We start from the raw sequence: 19,883 nt of genomic DNA on the forward strand, positions 1-19,883 counted from the left end.
TCAAATTAGGAAACTTTAAATTAAATTAGAAAAGTATGAAAAATAATACCAAAATTCTTCCCCTAAAACAAGGGAAAGTTTCCAAACTTTTAATCAAATCACAAGCCTAAAGTAGCTTTAATTTAACCCCTTTTGCACGTGAGATTCAGCCCTATTTTGGCTGTGAACTTCAGCCTTTTGGGCTTGATTTCTTCAGCAACTTTAAGCATGCAAATAAGGTTTTCTTTGGATCCTTTGGGCCTCCTTAGGGCATCTCCTTTGGGGCTTCATGTGGGGCACAATATTACTCTTTTTAGGCTTGAACTTGAAGCATGAAATATGTGTAGAACTTAGTTCATTCTTTTTCATAATTCTTGGATTGTTCTTAGGCTCTTCTTCCACAATAGGTATCTTTTTAGGCTTATTCTTGGACAATTTTTCACAAAAAGCATCTTTTTAGTTTTTCACTAAACCCATCAACTTTAATAGAGGTATGCTATTGTGGATGCTATCATTTGGTCTCACATACATTCTAAGCAATAGTTGGTCGAAGGCAGTCACTACTAACAACAATACTACCGCCATTGGAGTTACTTGTGGAATGGAGTTTAACTAAGGGCCTTTGGCATGGATGAGCATGAGAAAACTTCACTGTTGCCCATGTAGACTTGTTTGACATCATTTTGGGGCAAGACTTTCTGGGAAAAGTAGATGTGCTTCTTTCCCGCATCTTAACCAGATTGGAATTTTTGGCCAACGAGGTTTTTTTTCTTAAATCAATAAGTACCAGATCTTATCAATGAAACAAAGCCAGACATCATGATGGTGACTAGAAAAGACAACAAATCGTAAAGACGAAGAGGTTCTTGTGTTACGCGAACCATCACTGCACCACAGTTCTTATTTATCTTTTATCCATGCAACTTCTAAAGGGTTTAAAGAAGGGTGATGACACTTTTCAGCTCTAGTGACCAATCTAGAAGATGGAGATGTCTTCCAAGACTTTTCCTCATATATGCAGCATGTCCTAGAGAAGAATATGTACATGATGCCGAAAGATCTTCCCAAACATGCTACTTGGCATACTCGCACCAATATAACTATGGGGCAACTCTGGATCCAACATGAAAGCAATAATGTTCATAGATCCTTGTTTCACTATCAAATATCAATCCAAACTTTAATTTAATAGTCTTTAATATAATTTATTTTTTCCATAATTGTTGTGTTCGGCCAAAATTGCGTAGCCGACTAATTCTATGGGTACCGGCTACCCAGCAACATAAGTATTGCATATTGGATAACTCTATCCACCTAGGCTTAGACAGACGCGAATAAATCTCATATTATTTTTTCCTTAGATGAGATTTGAACCTGAGACCTCATGGTTGTTAATCCAATTCATTGATCACTAGGCCACAACCTTTGATACAAATTACAATGTAATCTTGCTTTTTCCAATTGCACTAATAATCTTAGAAGGTCTAGGATTAGTACCAAAATGATGCATAGATTTCATAATCATACAAGTCTCAGAGTACATTGAAGGAAAATATATAGATTTTTTCATCGATTCAAAGATAGACTGAAAAACAGGGAACTTCTTATTGTTTAACCAATTTACTTAAAACATTGTGCCAAGGAGGACTCACAATGTGCTACTGTATGTTATTTCCATAATATGAAGCTTCCTAGAAAATATTTTAACACTCATGATGCATAATTGAATAGATTCCTCATATTTTAAGCCACCAAAATACTTAGCCAACTTCCCCATGTCTTTAACTAAGCTAAAATTCAGAATCATTTATAGTTGGTTGATCTTGGGTACATTTATGTGCGCATGTGCCTTCTTTTGCCCTCATTTAGTAGTTGTTTTAAGAATATTTTATGTCTGAATTATTGTGTTTTGAAGTGAATAAAGGATAAGTGTGCACTAAGGTGTGTGTTTACTAAATGCATGGAGGAAAATTGATCGCTTGAAAGCAAAAATTACAGTGGTACAAGTTGTGTAACACCCCAATTTTCTCTTAATGGTTTTTTTAAAGGATTGCTAGGTGATCCACGTTATCTATGAAGTTCTACGTAAGCTATTGATTGGGATGTCTTACATAACAAAGCTAGTTGATTACACGTCGAGCTTAAGTAGCAAGGATTACATAGGTTCTTAAAGTGAGATGAGACTACGAATCCATGGAAGAGGGAAAAGGAGGCGTAGCACCTACTTGAAACAAGTAGGTGATGCACCTATTTGGACCAAGTAGGTGACACACCTACTTGGGATGGACCCCATGCTGCCACATGGCAGCTTTGGATTGGGCGCATGGATGAGGTGGCGCCCTAGGGGATGGACACATGTCACCCCTAGGGGTTACCGCATGTCACACTTCAAGGGATCATATATATACATGTAAAGTGATGACTAATTCTTGATAAGTCATCTTTTGCAATTAGAAAGTGAGAGACAAAAAGAGAGAAACTTAGAGAAAAGAGAGAGACAACCACGGATTTGACTTGAATCAAGGTAAGTCCTCTGATTTCGTTCCATAAATTAATTGTCTAAGGTATTATTTGGTTAAGTAACGGTTTTTAACAACATAAAATTTTAGTTGGGGCAGTGAGGAGGTTCTTGTTCTTGGTAGCAAACCCATTTTGGGATATGACTGTCGTTTGTAATATTAGTATAACTCCTTGTGTAAAGCTTCGTTTGGAGTGATTCAAGATATTTTGAAAATATATTTCATAGGAATATAACTTTAATTTAGTTTCGGCAATCCAGTTTTTCTTTTAGCTGTTCGAAAAAGGGTGATGAAGTATAGGGGAGGTGCTGCCCAGATTTTATTTTGGAGTGGACCGTTGTTGGTATTTTAGGCATATCTTTTTGTACAGAATTGTTGTAGGGGTGATTCAAACTTTTATGAGACCCTAATACACATGTATATAACTTTCATTGAGGACACAAAGCCTACTTCCCCCATTTATCCCTTCGAAACTGAGCAAAACTACATGACAATAGACTGTCCAGAATTACGGTTTGAATAGTTTGGACTGATTTTTATTAATTTCATGTTTAGTTTAGATATGATGAGACTTTTAAACTTAATTAGATATTTGATTATGTATTTAAGGTGTATATGTGCTTATACAAGCTAAGAGGAACTATTTGACGAAGTGGATTTTGGTTGGTGTATGGCGGAGAGGAATTGAGCTCCTCGAGTTGTGGTAGAACCTGTTGTATGCTAAAATGTCAAGGTTTGTGTATAAACTTGAACTTAAAATATTTAATTTTCTGAAATTTGAAGTATTTTGATGGGTTGTTTCCTTGCTCCTTATTTTGTATTTTGGTATGACTATTATCTCAAGTATTACAAAACTTTCGCTAAACCGCCCACTTGTATGAATTTGCTTGATCATTTTGCATTCTTGATGGGACTTTGTCCTTCTTGTTACGGTGACTTGTCATTGATATTGGCATGCCTCTCTATTTGGATCTTGCCCATCTTGACTTTAGATTTATATTCCGTCTTGACGATGGGATTTTCGTCAATTTTGAGTACGAGTGGAAAGCCACTTTCAACATGGTTTTTGATTCTCTTGATATTGGGTGATGACCCTTCTTGATATGGGCTTCGGTCCTTCTTGATTTCGGGGCTTCAGTCCGTCTTGATATTGATTGTGCTTAGTGTGAAGGTGTAACGTACCTATTAGGCGAAATTGATTATTTGACAACTCTTTCGAATTGAATTATAAGTTTCTTGATACTTGAGCCTTCGAATATTGATATTGATTTTGAAAATCTTCAAGGTTTGTATTCTATACTTTGATATACTTGTTCACTTGGGCTTACTTTTACCTTTTAGAGCCACGTGCATTTATATGTTGGCTTGTCATTTTGCACAAAGGAGGATAATAGTTTTGTAATAAATACTGATTCGAGTTTTGTGTATTTTATGGACCCACAACAGTGTTGACTATTTGTGATTTTTTTTTAAAAAGTAAAACTACCTTTTATTTCGTAAGTGACATCCTCCCAAAAGGGGTGCTACAAGTTGAGCGAGAGCAAGAAGAAAGATAAAAAGGAAGATCTGGGTCGGGTTCACTACAGGTGCACTTCCTCAGTAGTTGAACTACTGAAGCCAGAAAAGGACGCACTGCGGTGCGCCGCGTCAGTGCCTAAATTACTAAAAGCCTGACCAGGGGCACTGCAGGCGCATCGCACCAGGGCTGAAACTACTAAAGGATATTTCTAGCGCTATCTGGGCATGCCACACCACTATGTCCCCAAGCAAAATTCTGCAATTTTAATTATTTCGGGTACCGCAAGGAAAAGGGAATTTTTTCCAAAAGCTATAAATAGACCCTTAGGCCTTTTTGACCGAATGCACTCTTTTGGAAGGATAAGTAGAGAGAAGTGGATACTCACCTTAGGTTTCTTTTTTTCTTCTTTCTTTTGAACATGAAAGTGTATGAAACAATTTACTTTGTGTTTTTACTGAACGTGATTGGCTATTCGCCCTAGTTCTGGGGCTATAGCTACAAGGTTATGGCTTAATAATAGCTTATTTTGGTTGACGATGGGTTATTGCATCTGATTACTCCTGCATTTTTATTTTTACTATTTTAATATTTGGCCAGCAGTAGAATACATGTGTTGTCTACCTTGAGATTAGAAGATGAATAGGAGATAGAACAAAGAATGTGGAGAACGTGTTCATACTAGGTTTAACTTAGGGTGATTCGTATATAGGACGCCAGTGACTCATGTATATATACCACTTTTTCTTAAGAAATAAAAAAGATAGCCTAATGCGTTTTTATTGATACATGCCTATCCCCGCTCAATGATGTAGTTAGGTTGTTAATAAAGATACACAATTAGAGGTCGAAAGACCATAATTGTAATATCAATCCTATAAATCAGTAATTAAATAACCCAACAGATACTAAAAGAGGAGAATATTATTCTTAACTTTTTTTTTATGCTACATCCTTGGAATCTTTAGTAATTTGATTAATCCCCATAATCATTGAATCATTTTTAATGGTAGTCATCTCTTTGTATCTAAAATTATCAGTCGAAATATCTCAACTTCTTACAACACACGTGATTAAATGAGGTTCATTGAAAAGTACTTAGCAGCTTGATTAAAGTCCTTTGGGTTTGACAATCTGGCTCTAAAAAGAGTCATTGTACTACTTGTGAGGTCCTACACTTGTGTGTGCTTTGGTAGCAACAAGTTTTTAACGCCGTTTCCAAGGAATTTAAATTAGGTTATTTGTTCTGTTTGAAGTTTCTCTATTAGTTTTGCTAGTGTTGACAAATTGATCTTAGCTGTGAATTCTAGCACATAACTCGGACAGTATAATGGACAGAAGTGGGGAGATTGTAGAGCTAGTAGCTGAGCCTGAAAGATTCTTACATCAATAAAGGCGAAGAGCGGCCTCTTAATATCCAGTACAAAAACTCAACATGTGGATAATCAAGAAGTGTCAGAGGTGGTAACTGTAGAGATGACAACGAGGATAGTACGTGATATGACAGTCCCACTCATAGTGGATGTCACTTTTAGCATTCAGAAACTACCTACTGGAGGTAGATTTGAGCTAAAGCACAATATGGTGCAACTTTTGCACACTAACGAGCAGTTTACTGGTTTGCCTCATGAAGATCCCCAAGTACATATCTAGAACTTTCTAGAGATCAGCGATACTTACACGTCAACTGGGTCTCTCCTGATTATGTGAGGCTATCATTGTATTCTTGTTCTCTATTGGGGGGAGAAAAGTGGTGGTTGAAGTCGGAACTACCAAACTCAATCACTTCGTGGAATGATTTGGCTTACAAGTTTCTAGTCAGGTTCTTTCCTTCAAGGAAGACAACAAAGCTGAGAAGTGAAATCTTAAGTTTTAAACAAAAATTTGGAGAGAATTTATACCAAGCTTGGGAGAGGTTTAAATCCTTCCTCATTAGTCATCCTCACCATCATTAAGCTAATGAAGTGTTGGTCTTTAACTTCATTGAGGGGTTGGAACCCAACACCAAAATTCTTCTTGACTCTGCCACATGTGGACAGGCACTGGAGAAGGCCTATGATGAGCTATATACATTTCTTAATCGTATATCTCAGGGACATCCTGAGTGGAACGGAGGGAAATCCACACCTTTGGTACAGAAACAAGCAGGCATGTTGGAAGTTGATGCTATAACAGCCTTGATCAGATTTTAACAATGCACAATATAATGACCACACATTTTAATAATTTGGCATTGGGACAGCAGCAGGCTCCAGTAAATATGGTTCTGCAGTAACCAATGTGGTGTGAGGTATATGGAAGTAGTGAACATGTAGTGAAGTACTGTGGAGCTAATCCTGAGTCTGTGAATTTCGTGGGTAATGCACCAAGGGGAGGAGGTCATCAGAACTATGGTAATACTTACGACCCAATTTGAGGAACCACCCAAATTTCTCTAGGGGTAGAAATTAGAAAAATCAACATCAAGGGCAGACCCAATTCTGGCAACAAGGAGATGGAAAACACTATAATCATCAAGGCTAGGGGAACCAACAAATGGGAAAATTAGGAAACATGAGTGTTGAGGACATGTTAAAATAAATCATGGCCGACCAAGCCAAGTTGGATGCAGATGTCCGCCAAAATTAGTATGCAACTCAAAACTTGGAAGAACAGTTGGGGTAACTGGAAAGTGCACAGAACTCTCGCCAACAAGGAGGTTTGCTAGGTAGCACTAACCCAAACCCCAAATAGGTGAATGTCATGAGTACCCTTAGTGGTTGCCCACTAGCTGAATTGGCTCTTCAAATTGAATCGAACTAGGTGAAAGGTAAAGGAAACATTGGGGAAGAAGGTGAATCCAGCAGATCAAAAGCAGATGAAGAACAAAAAACAAAACTTCCTCTGCCATTCCCATAAAAGTTCAAAAACAAAGAGGAGGAGTGTTTTATGAAATTCATTGACTTGCTAAAATAGGTACAACTTAACTTACTTTTGATTGATGTTTTACAGGGTATCCTAGAGTATGCCAAGTATGTCAAGGACATTGTGGCCAACAAGAGCAAGTTCGGTGAGTATGATACAGTAGCACTCACTGAGGAGTGCAGTTCTAGAATTTTGAATAAAGTTAATCTCCTAACCAAGCAGAAAGATCCAGGGAGTTTCACAGTACAATTTAACATTGGGAGGTGTGTTAACGCAAGAGTACTCTGTGATTTGGGTGCAAGTATCAACTTGATGCCCACTCTATGTTCAAGAAATTAGGCTTAGGAAATCCGAATCCTACTACCATCTTGTTGCAACTAGCAAACCACTCAGTGGCTAGGCCAGATGCAATCATTAAAGATGTCTTAGTTCAGTTGGATCTCTCATTTTTCCTATCAACTTTTTCATCTCAGGCATCGAGCCAGACCTAGATGTGTCTTTCATTCTGGGATGCCCATTCTTGGCAACAGGAGAGGCATTGATAGATTGGCGGCTGTAAGACTTACAATGAGAGCTCATGACAAGGTGAAGGAATTTGATGTGTATAACACATTAAAATTTCCTGTTGTATATAAGGAGCTATCTACAAAAACTGTTATTGATGAAGTAGTGGCGAAAAAATGTGTGGAATCAAGGGACTTTATGAAGAAAGTGTTAATGATTCAAGATATAGAGGGTGATGTTATAGTACAAGAATTTGATAGCGTGTTAGATACTCCCAATGTGAGCTTGTGGAAATAACACATTGAGCCATTGAATAGAGTGTTGGTCCTTCACTCAAACCTTCAACTAAGGAAACTCCTAAATTAGAGTTGAAACCACTTCCATCTCATCTCAGGTATACGTTCCTTGGTGTCAATGATACTTTACATGTATTTCTTTCATCTTCTTTGTATGAAGTGCAGGTTACAACAACTCTGGATGTGCTTAGATGAAGGAAGAAAGATATGGGCTGGCAAATGGCTGATCTATATGGAATTAACCTAGCTTTGTGCTTGCATAGAATTTTCATGGAGGAAGGGCATACACCAGTTGCACAGCCTCAATGTAGAATGAATCCTGTGATAAAGGATGTGGTAAGAAATGAGGTTATTAAGTGGCTGGATGCAGGCATCATATACCCCATCTCAGGTAGAAAATAGGTGAGTCCAGTCCAGTGTGTGCCTAAAAAAAGGGGGATGAATGTGATCATAAATGAGAAGAATGAGTTAATCCCCACCAGAGCAGTCATTGGATGGAGAATTTGCATGGACTATCGTAGACTGAATGAGGAAATAAGGAAGGATCACTACCCAGTTCCTTTCATTGGTGGGGCAAGAATACTATTGCTTTCTAGATGGGTACTCAGGGTACAATTAGATTTCAATTGCACCTGAAGACCAGGAAAAGACTACTTTCACGTGTCCTTATGGAATATATACATTCAAGCATATGCCATTCAACTTGTGCAATGCTCCTAGAACTTTCCAATAGTGTATGATGGCGATCTTCCATGACATGGTCGAGGATTTTATAGAGATTCTTATGGATGACTACTCAGTCTTTGGGGAGTCTTTTGACTTGTGTTTGCAGAACTTGAAGAGGGTCTTAGCACTGTATGAAGAGACCAATCTTGTCCTAAACTAGGAAAAATTCCATTTCCTAGTGAAGAAGGGGGTTTTGTTGGGTCACAAAGTATCCAAACAAGGACTGGAGGTAGACAAAGCTAAGATAGAGGTGATAGGGAAATTACCTCCCCCGATTTCAATAAAAGGTATTCTCAACTTTTTATAACATGCTGGGTTCTATAGAAGAATCATTTAGAATTTTTCCAAAACCACCAAGCCCATGTACAGTCTACTAGAAAAGGAAGTAAAGTTCACATTTGATGATAAGAGTATGTAAGCATTCGAGTTGTTGAAGAAGAGGCTAACTAAAGCCCCAAACTTGATAGCTCTCAATTGGGAGTTACCTTTTGAGCTCATGTGTTATGCTAGCGATGCAACAGTAGTGGTAGTCTTGGGTTAGAAAAAGGAGAAGATCTTCCATTCCATTTACTATGCAAGCAAGACTCTAGATTTAGCCCAAGCTAACTTCACTGTCATGGAGAAGGAGTTGTTGGCACTGGTTTATACATTTGACAAGTTCATATCCTATCTAGTAGGTATGAAAGTTGTTGTTTATACTGACCATACAACTCTTAGGTACTTGTTTAGCAAAAGAGATGCAAAGAAGCTACTCATTAAATGGATCCTGTTGCTGCAAAAGTTCGATATTGAGATCAAGGATCGCAAAGGATATGAGAATTAGGTTGCCAACCATCTCTCCAAGTTGGAAAGTTCAACACATGTTGGGGAACAAATACAGATTAAAGTGGAATTTCCTTAGTTTTGGAGGTGACTGAATTGACGTTGTATGCTGATATCGTGAATTACTTGGTAAGTGAAGTGTTCCCACCATATGCAACTTCACAATAAAAAAAGAGGTTGATGTATGAGGTCAGGTTCTTTATATGGGATGAGCCTTACTTGTTCAAGTAGGGTTCTGACAGAATAATAAGAAGGTGTGTGCCAAAAACTGAGGTGCGCCAAGTGCTGAATAGTTTCTACTCTTCACCAAAATGGTGGCCATCATGGAGGGGAGCGCATAGCCCATAAGGTACTATAATCTGGTTTCTTTAGGCCTACATTGTTTAAAGATGTTGCAGGGTATGTGAAGAACTGTGATCAATGTCAAAGGATGGGTACCACATCAAGAAGACATGAATTTCCATTACACAACATTATAGAGGTCGAAATCTTTGATGTATAGGGTATGGACTTCAAGGGTCCGTTTCCATCATCTTATGGGAACCAGTATATCTTAGTGGCAATGGACTATGTGTCCAAATGGGTTGAGGTCGTGGCTCTTCCTATAAATGATTGAAAAATAGTGAGCAAGTTCTTGAAGAAGCACATCTTCACCTAATTTGGTACTCCTAGAGCCATTACCACATAGGACTAGAATTTTTATAATTTTGATTTTTAGGGTAGATTTTTATTTTTATGTAATTTTCTTGTAATATTAGCCATAGGTTAATTTTTAGTTGTCAAACAATATATAATAACAAAAAGAAGAGTCATGAAATGACCAAAAATAAGGCGCTGGGTGGGAGGCAACCAACAATGTTTTTCTTTCTAACTTTGTGTGTTGAAGCACAGAGTGACAGGATACAATTCAAAACTCGAGGAAGTTGACATGTAATGCGAGGAATGAAAATCATAGAAGGGGCAGGCTGGTGCACTAGGGGAACCATGCCAGGAACAGAATTACTAAGGGCCTGAACAGTGCACTGCACTATCCTTAAAACTATCGAAGGCTTGGATGAGCGTACTTTTAGCGCACCGCGCCAAGCCTTGCTCGGTGAATTTCCAAGTAGGTGCAGTCTGGGCGCACTACGCCACCATTGCCCCAGGTGCAGGTTTACGGCCCCAACTCAGAAATCTCCAATTTTGAAAGATCCCTTCCCCCAAAACCTAACCCATTCTCTATACTCTCTCTCACACACACCCGATTTTCCCCTCCAAAACATCAAAACCCTTTTTTCTTTCTTTTTCTTAGATTTCCTCCTCTAAAACCCTTCAACCAACACCTCCATTGTTGAACTCCACCCCCAAACTCAAAAACTATACTCTCCTCTCTCTTCTAACCACCCACCACTCTTAAACCACCACCCTATCCTTCTAACCCAACCCCAACCCTAAACAAATTGCTACTTCTATTCCAATGTCACCCAAGGGTAAGTAAGTAAATACGGGAGAGGGTAGAAAAAGTTCTCGCAAGGGTGGGGCATCTATTTCTGCAAAACCAATAAGTACAAGGCTTCCACCATGCCGCTTTGGAAAGCAGGCAATTGAAAGATACGGGATAGATTAGGTCGAGTCACAAAAAAAGCTAAGTATTTAGGTGATGAATACGTATATGAGGACAGATTATAGGCTGAGTTCCCACAAATTCATGATATGGTGTATAACTTGGGTCTTCAATACATTTTCGAGGACCAAGGTGAGTGTAATCTTATTCTTGTTCGTGAATTTTAAGCTAATTGGAATACTGAGCAGTCTAGTAGTAATAAGGTAGAGGTGAGGGGTAAGGTGATCCAGTTTACTATTCGGGCATTGAATGGATTTATGGGGACTCCCCATTATGATTATTCCAAGTATTTGGAAATGAATGAACAACCCCTTATAAAGACATTTATCACACCTTGTGCTGTGTTAATTCGGTTGCGCGTTGAGATAGGACAAAAGATATGGGGAACTATTCTACGTTTCACTATGCGCATCTAAACCAAGAGGCTAGGGTGTGGTTGAAAATTATGAGTAGTATGTTGTTGCCTTGTAAACACATGTCTGATATCACTTGGGATATGATTGTTTGGGTATATCTTTGCTATGCCACAATATGATGAAGTTCAAGAACAAAAAAAGGTGGCATTTCTACTATGGTAGTTTGTTGACCCATTATTTGTGGGCATAGAGGGTTGAACAAGAGGTCCATAACTTAAGAGGGCTGAGATCCCCTTACTTTATTTTTGACTTGGTAGATGTGACTAAGACGAAGGCTCGGGATACATCCCATGGGCCAGTGTTGTCTGCCACTGACCGGCAAGCTCAGAACGATAGTTTGACAGGTAGAATATTTGGTATGACAGAGCTACAGTTACTAATTGGTGGACGTCTAGTGGCTGATGAAGATATGATTGCATTGGCGGACCGATATCCTCTCATGGATAGTTCTATGTATATGTGTCGAATGGCCCCCGTATTTCAAGAGCCTTTGGATGACAATGAGCCCACTTTTGACTAGATGGGCGGCAATGAGAAGGATGATGATGTTGCCACTGTACTTATGGCAGTTGATGATACTTCCGCCGTTGAGGATGGGGACAATGACTAAGAGGCCCAGGGAGTTCCTTCTTCTACTCTTTTACTTTTTGATTTAATTGTGCACTGGGGATAGTGCTTGGTTTAACTGTGGGGTGGGAGATGGAATTCTCAAATTATATTTTGTGTAGAGTTTTTTTTTGGATTTACATTTTTTATTTTGGGTTTCTTGGTAGTTGTTTTTGGTTCTTTAGCCAAGGATAGTCCCTTTGAACCATACACCAAAAAAGTGTTGTAGGCATAAGTTAGGAGACCAAGGCGAGGGGTCATCTTTAGCAACCAACCGGGGTTATATAGAGCCAGCCTCGAGTGGCATTTCCCGATGATGGATGGATGACGACCGTCTTAAGGGTATTCATCATCATTCTGTTGCATATATATAAGGTGTCTGATTAGGCTGCATGATTGTATATAAAACAAACGGAATTATGAAAATCATGGTATATAATGAAATAAATAGTTTCTAATACACCTAAGCTCTTGTATTTTACTCAAATAATGCATGCTTAATGTTGAATTCATATGATTGTGAGGTTGGTAATATGTAGTTGACATTCTTAAGTTGGATATATGCCGTGTGTGTTAGGTTTTGATTTAGTCCATGTTGCTTTTGATGGCCAGAACTTGCCCGTGTGTTGGTAAAATGAAATGAAGAATGTAAATCTTAAGAAGTGATATAGGCATTTCTTTGATAGCCTTGTTTGGATGTTCCCCTTTATTGATACCCACATAGAATGTTTTTCCATAGTTAGCCCCTTTGAGATTGTGGATTTCTCTTTGGTAACCTCATACAAGCCATATTTCATTCCTTCTTTAGACCGTGAATTTGAACCAAAGCTCCTAAGCGCTTTAGGTGAAGAAAAGTGAGGGAATAAGATGAGATAAGTGTGAGGCCCCAAAATGGTCATCATGGGTTCTTAGAAAAGCTCAATTATTGTGGATAGGGAGTGCATGAATAAAGTGATTTTTTAAGAATAAAATAAAAAAGAAAATAATAAGGAAATTAGAAATGCATAAAGATTTCAAATCTCCCTACAAGTAGTAGTTGGGTGGCTTAAAGAAAAAGGGGAAGGTCATGTGGTGAGGGGCAAGAAGAAGGTTATAAAGAAAGTGTGTAAAAAAATGATGATAGATTTGATGTATTAAAGCGCTTGGGAATGTAGTCACTATTCCTAGCCAAAGACAGTCTACCCATCCCCTAACCTGCATTACAACCTATAAAAGTCCTAATTGATCTTGAACTTTTGAATTCTCGAATTAGTGGCGCATTACACTAAGGGCAAGCCTATGGTATGTCTCGGGCACATGTGGCTTCATTTGGGAGTGTGAGCGAACTTTGATATTGCCTACCCATTATTGTCAAAGGTACATATGTGCGAGTGAATATGGGTAATTTCTTTGTTGTGAGGGCATATGTTTAATTGAAAGGATTGGTAACTTACTTACATGATTGCTGACTGAATGATGCATATGAGTTTGTTGCATTATAGAGTCAGTTCTTGAGGTTAGGAGGTGTTGAACTAGTCATTCTTGTGTGGAAATGTGAACATGCTTGTGCGATGTTGAGAATTTGAATGCAAATTGTGTATCCAATTTAGACAGCCTTATATACATTGTATTCTAGTGTTCCATGCATGAGTTAGGTGTTTATTCGAGGATGAACAAACTTCTAAGTGTGGAGTGGTGATCTTGGGCACATTAATGTGCCCATGTGCCTTGCTTTACCCACATTTAGTAGTTGTTTTGAGAATATTTTATATCTTAATTATTGTGTTTTGAAGTAAATGAAGGATAAGTGTGCACTAAGGTGTGTGTTAAGTGAATGCAGAAATTTTGGAGGAAAGTTGGCTGCTCGGAAGCAAAAATTGCAGTGGTACAAGCTGAACGGGAGCAAGAAGGAAGATAAAAAGGAAGATCTAGGCGGACGCACTGTAGAAGCGCCGAGTAAGTACCTGAACTACTTATTCTTGGAAAAAAATTCACAAGAAGCATCTTCTTCATTTTTCATTAAACCCATCAACTTTAATGGAGGTATGCTATCGTGGATGTTATCATTTGGTCTCATATACATTCTAAGAAATAGTTGGTTGAAGGCAGTCACTGCCAACAACAATACTACCGCCGTTGGAGTTACTCGTGGAATAGAGTTTAACTTAGGGCCTTTGGCATGGACGAGCATGAGCAAACTTCACTATTGCCCTGTAGACTTGTTTAACATCATTTTGGGGCAAGACTTTCTGGGGAAGTAGATACCCTCCTTTCCCGCATCTTAACCAGATTGGAATTTGTGGACAAGGAGGTTCTTTTTCTTAAATCAATAAGTAACAGATCTTATCAATGAAACAAACCCAAACACCATGATGGTGACTAGAAAAGACAACAAATCGTAAAACCAAAGAGGTTCTTGTATTATGCGAACTATTACTGCACCACAGTTCTTGTTTATCTTTTAGCCATGCAACTTCTAAAGGGTTGAAAGAAGGGTGATGACACTTTTCAGCTATATTAACCAAGCTAGAAGATGGAGATGTCTTCCAAGCTATATATGAAAGACTTTTCCTCGTGTATGCAACATGTCCTAGAGAAGAACATGTACATGACGCCGAAAGATCTTCCCAAACATGCTACTTGGCGTACTCACACTAATATAACTAAGGGGCAACTCTGGATCCAACTTGAAAGCAATAATGTTCACAGATCCTTGTTTCACTATTGAATATCGATCCAGTTTAATAGTCTATAATATAATTTATTTTTTCCATAATTGTTGTGTTCGGCCAAACTTGCACAGCTGACTAATTCTATGGGTACCTGCTACCCAGCAGCATAAGTACTGCATATTGAATAACTCTATCCACCAAGGCTCAGACAAACGCAAATAAATCTTATAGTATTTTTTCCTTAGCTGAGATTTGAACCAGAGACCTCATGGTTATTAATCCAATTCATTGATCACTAGGCCACAACCTTTGATACAAATTACAATGTAATTTTTCTTTTTTCAATTGTACTAATAATCTTAGAAGATCTAGGATTAGGACCAATATGATGCATAGATTTCATAATCAGACAAGTCTTTGAGAACATTGAAGGAAAATATACAGATTTTTTCATCGATTGAAAGATAGACTGAAAAAGAGGGAACTTGTCATTGTTTAACCAATTTACTTAAAACTTTGTGCCAAGCAGAACTCACAATGCGCTATTGTATGTTATTTCCATAATATGAAGCTTCCTAGCAAATATTTCAACACTCATGATGCATAATTGAATAGATTCCTCATATTTTAAGCCACCAAAACACTTGGCCAACTTTCCCATGTCTTTAACTAAGCTAAATTTCTGAATCATTTACAGTTGGTTGATCTTGGGCACATTTATCTGCGCATGTGCCTTGTTTTCCCACATTTAGTAGTCGTTTTGAGAATATTTTATGTCTGAATTGTTGTGTTTTGAAGTGAATGAAGGATAAGTGTGCACTAAGGTCTGTGTTTACTGAATGCACAAATTTTGGAGGAAAATTGATCGCTTGAAAGCAAAAATTGCAGTGATACAAGCTGACCGGGAGAACGAAGAAAGATAAAATGGAAGATCTTGGTCGGCTGCATTGCCCCAGCAGTTGAACTACTGAAGCCAAATTAGGACCCACTGTGGCGGGCCGTGTCAGTGGCTGAATTACTGAAGGCCTGAACAGGCGCATTGCAGGCGCGCCGCGCCAAAGCTGAAACTACTAAAGGGTATTGCTGGCGCTATCTGGGCGCGCCGCGCCACTGTGTCCCCAAAAAAATTCTGCAATTTAATTATTTCGAGTAAAACAAGGAAAAGGGGATTTGTTTCCAAACGCTATAAATAGACCCTTTGGGCTTTTTGACTGGACGCACTCATTTGGAAGGATAAGTAGAGAGAAGTGGATACTCACCTTAGGTTTGTTTTCTTCTTCTCTCTTTTGAACATTAATGTGTTTGAAATAATTTACTTTGTGTTTCCACTAAACATGAGTGGCTAATCGCCCTAGTTCTGGGGTTGTAGCTACAAGGTTATGGCTTAATAATGTTTTATTTTGGTTGACAATGGGTTATTGCCTTTAATTACTCCTTCATTTTCGTTTTTACTATTTTAATGTTTGGCCAGAATTAGAATAAATATGTTGTCTACTGTGAATTCGGAAGATGAATAGGAGATAGAACAACGAATGTAGGGAACGTGTTCATGCTAGGGTTAGAGTGATTCGTATATAGGACGCCAATGACTCATACCTATATACCACGTTTGGTTAAGAAATAGGAAGATAGCTTAATGCGTTTTTATTGATACATGCCCATTTCCGGTCAACGATGTAGTTAGGCTGTCAATAAAGATAGACAATTGGAGGTCGGAAGACCATGATTGTAATATCAACCCTATAAATTGGTAATTAAATACTAAAAGCGAAGAATATTATGCTTAACTTCTTCTTATGCTACAACCCTGGAATCTCTCGTAATCTGATTAATCCCCGTAATTATTGAATCGTTTTTAATAGTAGTCATCTCTTCATATCTGAAATTAGTATTAGAAATATCTCAACTTCTTACAACACACGCAATTAAATGAACTTCTTTGAAAACTGCTTAGTAGCTTGATTAAAGTCCTTTGGGTTCAACAATCCAGCTCTGAAAAGAGTCACTGTACTACTTGTGAAACCGCATACACTTGCGCGTGCTTTGGTAGCAACACTAGTCTAGGAGCTGAAAGTGCTCAACTTAGTTGTAGAGGGTGACTGAAAAGGAGGTTCCAGTTACAGGGAGATGAGTGGGTAGACAGAAATTGTGAATGAAAAGAGTAAGGGAAAAGTCATCTCATGAATGGAACTGGCGCAAGGAAAGGGAGAATTGCTCTTACTTCCCCCAACGGAGGCTGAAAATCTTTTACAGTATAAGCTGCTCTTCTTTAATAAGCAAATGTACATGGTGCTTTCGTATGTAGAGAATGCTTTTAGCTCTTTTCACAACTCTGCTCCTATCTTTATATACAGCAAATTAAGTGTCAATTAGTCATGTTTAATACCATGCCACAGATTCTTGAGTAAACTATTTAGTTGAATAACCCGTAGTTGTTGCGCTATATAACCGGAACAATTCAGTTAATTTAGCCTCTAAAGAAAACATCCATGACCTGAAAATTTATCTCCTATCTGGCATCCAACTGTGTGATGCTTAAATCATTGCGAGAAGTTTTTCCATGCTTTCTAGATGAACTGTCAGCTTCAGTGAATCAGCTTCTTCCATTGAAAAAGCCTAGCTCTTTAGGCAAAGGTAGTGCGACATCACTACCCAACATGAGCACAACTGATGTCATATTCGGCTTATCTTCTGGACACTGCTGCACACATAATAGACCTACATGGGCTGATCTTTGAACTTCAGAGTGATTGCATGACTGCCTTAGTTGTGTATATATTACTTCCACAACCCTGTCTTCTTTGAAAAGGATCCACACCTGAACATTTAATATCATACAGTTAGATGCTATAAGTTTTACTTAGCATATAGGATAGACAATAAGATCTCCTACATGTCCTAGACGATTATGGTTATGGTCTGGATGCAAGAACCCTCTATTTCTCTTCTCCAAACTTGTTGCTCAGTGAAAAGTTATTGGTAGCATGAGATATAGTTTCAAAATCAAGCAATGGTAAATCTAACTCTTCATCTTTGCTTTCGTTAGTGCAGAACATTTCAGAGATTCTTGTTCTTCTTCCTGTTAAAATAATGACTTAATTGGATGTAAAGAGAAAATTTCTGATATTTACCAAATATGACCAGATAAAAGGTACCACTAATTCAAAAGCAGCAAAAACCTCTGGTTTACCTTTGCTAAAATGTTGTTGATTTTGATCCTTCTTCTTCTTTTGCCTTATGTAGAAGATTAAGGATAGTGCTGAGAGCAGACCTAATGCTGCCAGTGGCAAACTGATTCTAAATTTCTTCACTTTTTCTGTACTGGAGTTACCTGAGGATCAATATAAATTCATCTGAGTTTCATAAGAAGGAAAATCTTTTTTGTTTTGTTTTTTCAAATAATGTAGAGAAACCTCAACTTGCTCATTCAATGACATTTAATTTGGTCAAGAAATCTAATGTAGCATTCTTAACAGCCTTACATGAAAAAGTGAAGAAACAGATTTGTACCTAACTCTGAAGAGTCCAACTTTACATAGATATCTTGGCCACTAGCACCAAACTCTCTGATGTCCATCAGCTCATTAAACCAAAGCAAGTAGCCTTCTTTGTCCCTGTTATGTCTGGATTCATAAAAGCCATACACGAGCAGTTTCTCAAGCACAATTCCTCGCATGCATTAAGAGTCACTCCTTGACTGTACCAGGAAAACCAAGTGTCGGGCAACTTGATGCCTGGATACTTCAAGAATTTAAGTTCCTTTTGGCAATCCAATGATGTCTTTCTAACACAGCCTTTTGAGTTTTGACCAATTTCCACTTGCCCATAATGCTGGATCTTTTGGTTCAAATTTATCCAAACATCTGCAGATTGGGGAGTTGTGGCTGTTGCACAAACCATATGAGTTGCACTGGTCATACATGTCACAGTTATCAGCTGGCGCGCCGACAATATCGTCCCAATTTTGGGGCTGATTATTCCATTCTGAAAGCTGTAGATTTCCATTGAGTTGCATCACTATCCTTGCAATGATAGAGCTGTCTGTGAGTTCATACACGAAGGATATTTCCTTAGGATCAGATAAGTACGTATAGTTATAACCATTCCATAAGGTGTCACGAGATGGTGCACTAGGAAAGACTCGACCATTCCATGGTCCAGCCCTGCAGAGTTCAATGGAACCATTCATAATTAATGTTTGTAATAATCCACGAGTATCGAATATCCAAGTAAAGTCACCCCTGGAATGATCATCTGTGCTCTTCCATGACCAGAGGGAACGATGAAAACCAGTTTTCAGATTGATCCCAAGCTTCATTCCAGGTAAAGCTGCTTCACCTGGATTGTCAAAACTCTGCCACAGGTAATTCTCAGCCTTATCCTCGGCTGCATCTCTAACAACAAGATTGCCTGAATCAAGGAGTTGTGCTACTGGATTTTGCACATGTTTAGTGGCATTGGAGGACCAAATGACTCCGCCAGAACCATCTAGAAGAGTAAGAATTCCTTGTCTGGTAACATTTAGTGCGCTGGATGTATCGTTGAGTGGATTGTCTCTATTAGCAACCCATACCACTGTCTGTACAGTAACTTTATTGAACAGTATTCCTAAGTACCGTTTCCCGGATGTCCCAGGTGAGAAAAATTCCAACTTATACTTTCCACCTGATGAAATAGTGATGCTTCCATCTGTTAGAGGTTGATTTGCAGGTATTGTATCCAGAGCACTCGACAGAATACATATGGATGACAAGAAGAAAAGTATAACGTTTATGGCTTCCATTGGTCGTATTGTTATCTCAGGTACTAGAAGCCTGTGATGGTTTGTTTTATTAATGGAATTTGTAGAGTTAAAATTGGACAGCAGATGGAGTTTTCAATTTGTTGTTTGCTTACACAGATGGAGTCATGGATATGTTCAGAATAGGTGTGCTTTTCATATAATCAATTTGACTAAACTACGTTGTTATCGAAGTGTCTCGACTTTGACGAGACATTATAGGTTGATCATTCTTATTGACATATAATCGCGTGGAAATTTGGTATGTTCACATTTCTTTTTATCTTCAACTGAGCTCAGGTTTTGTGTATTTATGTACTCAAATAAATTTTGGATTGTGATTGAATTAAGGAAAAACTACCTAATTAGACAAATATTATATTTGTTGATTCTCCTTATACTTTGAAATAATTATATATTGTCTCACTAACCTTGCGCATAGCGGGAGCTTTAGTGCACCGGACTACCCTTTGTCTCACTAATTAATAATTTTCTACTAGATTTCAAGTCAGATACACCTACATATATGTATTTTGCTAGCAAATACACTAAGATAGGGAG

The 19,883-nt window shown here is 38.2% G+C and overlaps 1 non-coding gene and 1 pseudogene across 1 annotated transcript; both read right to left on the reverse strand.

Annotated features, from left to right (window-relative positions):
• Positions 1 to 5,861: 5,861 nt before the first annotated feature.
• LOC129875362 (small nucleolar RNA R71) lies at positions 5,862 to 5,968 on the reverse strand. The gene has a single exon (XR_008763159.1). It is a non-coding gene; the product is annotated as a small nucleolar RNA R71 (small nucleolar RNA).
• Positions 5,969 to 16,785: 10,817 nt separating this feature from the next.
• On the reverse strand, positions 16,786 to 19,412 carry LOC129874170 (G-type lectin S-receptor-like serine/threonine-protein kinase At4g27290; annotated as a pseudogene).
• Between the last annotated feature and the right edge of the window lie 471 nt (positions 19,413 to 19,883).

Source organism: Solanum dulcamara, chromosome 11 (genome assembly GCF_947179165.1).
Source record: "Solanum dulcamara chromosome 11, daSolDulc1.2, whole genome shotgun sequence".
Taxonomy (NCBI): domain Eukaryota; kingdom Viridiplantae; phylum Streptophyta; class Magnoliopsida; order Solanales; family Solanaceae; genus Solanum; species Solanum dulcamara.